The sequence below is a fragment of the Setaria italica genome, chromosome IX, assembly GCF_000263155.2.
Source record: "Setaria italica strain Yugu1 chromosome IX, Setaria_italica_v2.0, whole genome shotgun sequence".
NCBI lineage: Eukaryota > Viridiplantae > Streptophyta > Magnoliopsida > Poales > Poaceae > Setaria > Setaria italica.
The window spans coordinates 50,885,464-50,887,747 of NC_028458.1; the positions used below are offsets into that span (position 1 = coordinate 50,885,464).

Sequence of the window (2,284 nt, forward strand, 5' to 3'; positions counted from 1 at the left end):
ACCCTATCATAAGCTTTTGCCATGTCAAGCTTAATTGCACAGCCGCCTGCCTTCCCTTTCTTGTTGCGCAAGTAGTGGATGCACTCGTAAGCTATAAGCACATTGTCGGTGATGAGTCAGCCTAGCACAAATGCACTTTGTTCATCTGAGATGATTTCATCTAGGATTACTCGTAGCCTATTTGCTATGGTTTTGGAGCACAACTTGTATATCACGATTTAGCTTATTTCCCTTCTGGCTTTCAAGCACGTGGTACAAGAAGGCCTTGTTCTTGCAAATGCAAAACGAGTCCATTTAAACCTAACTGACAATAGAGATAATAAAATTAGGCTTTACTAGCACGGCCCTATAAAACCTTTGTCCCGCCGATTCAGACTTCAGATCTATCCACAAGCAACTCACACCTTCTTCCGTTCCCCTTCCTGCCCACCAGGAAAAGACTGTCTGAAGGCAGCAACAGAAATCGATAAAACCATGGGATTCTTCAACAGGAAGACCTCCAAGCAGACCTCCAGGGTTAAGAAGCTTCTCAAGCTTGCCTTATCTCGCCTCGCCGTTGCCCGCCGTCCTCGCCTTGCGCGCAAGTCCATTTCGCTTAGCGATGTCGGCCAGCTCCTCATCCTCGGCCATCTCCACCGTGCTCTCCACAGAGTATGATCCTATATATAATCTCTAAATACAACACCCTCAAATGTGGCATCATACTCTTTGAAATGCGGGAACCTAACGCTTTTGCATTCGCCTTTCTTTGTGCAGGCAGAGCAGGTCATAGAGGAGGACAACATGCTACAGGCATTCGACATCATAGAGCTCTACTGCAAGCGCCTCATCGATCATGCCGCGCGGTTAGATAAGCCACAGTACGTATCTTCTTTACAACCCAGAATTTGAGTCAATCAAGTTCTCATAGACTCATACTTGGTTTTGTTGTTTATCATCTCCTTTACGTTTGCATGACTATTATGTTTTGGTGTGTAGTGAGTCCGGTGAGGAGATAATGGAGGCGGCTGCTGGGATCATGTTTGCAGCTAGGTGGTGTGGCGACCTGCCGGAGCTCCTGCTCGACGCACCATCCTTGAAGACAAGTTCAGTAGCGACTTCGCTGCGACCGCGAAGGATGGAACTGGAATCGTTGATCCCATGGTAAGTGATAACACGGTCTTATTCATACCCTGAACATCTGAATTATTTGGCATTGGAAAGATGGATTGCTGACATTAGCATGGTTGATTTGCATTGTTGTTGCAGTTGGTGTGGAAGTTAGCTGGCGACAAAACAAACATGGAGCTGAAGAAAAAGGTGACCAAAGAGATCGCCACCGAAAACAATATCCTGGTGGATTTCTCGGAGCTCCAGGAAGCGGTGAAGCAATAGGACGGCAATCGCAATGGACCACACTGTTGAGAATTCGACCACGAAACGATGTGGCTAGACCGCTAGAAGGCATGGATGAAAAGATTCAGAGTCAAGCTATGGCTAGTATTTTCCCCATGCAGGGCGAGTGCCTTGCCATTGTAGAACACCAAGAGAATTCATGTGACATTTTCTAGCTCTGAAGGACCGAGCGATGGGCAGCAGAAACCGAACAAAAGTGACAGTGCCATGCAAGAAGATGAACTTCAGTGCACGCAGCTCTTCAAATGCTGCAATTTTTTTTTGCGAGAAATGGATGGACCGAGCACGGAGCGATTGAGGATCGGCATAGCTAGATTGTCAATCCTTTTATAGAGGAATGTTTGTAGCATTGGGATTCCATTGTTATGATTTCTGTTAAAAGGAAGGAATGTTGTAGGTGTTTTGCCGAATGTTGTAGGTGTTTTGAGTTGCAAGTATGTTTGTCCTTCAAATCTTCTTCAATGCACGAGGTTTTGACCTATTAATCAAGTACTCCCCAAGTTCTTTTTTTGGGTTCAAGAGTTAAAATACGGCTCACACTGTTTTTGACCGCCTATGGCCGTGAATGCTATTGCCAGGTCAGTAGCCCGTGTTCTGGGAATCTGGTAGGGGTACCGGATACGAGCAAGAGTGTTGAGGAGTGGTGGAATTCGGAACTGAAGGGGATGCCGGACAAAACAACGCGAGTAAAAGCAGCGGTGATGATGTACACGGCTTCGAATATATGAAAGATCGTAACAGGCACATTTTCGAAGGGGCTATAGAACAACCGCGACGGGTGGCAGGGATGATCATAGAAGAGATGGAGCTTCGCTTGCAAGCCTGCAATGTTTAATTTCATTTCCGTTTTTTAGATCCATGCTTAATTTATGTAATAGAACATATGTAA

At 45.8% G+C, this 2,284-nt stretch overlaps 1 pseudogene; it reads left to right on the top strand.

Annotated features, from left to right (window-relative positions):
- Positions 1 to 474: 474 nt before the first annotated feature.
- On the top strand, positions 475 to 1,404 carry LOC101765693 (annotated as a pseudogene).
- Positions 1,405 to 2,284: the final 880 nt, after the last annotated feature.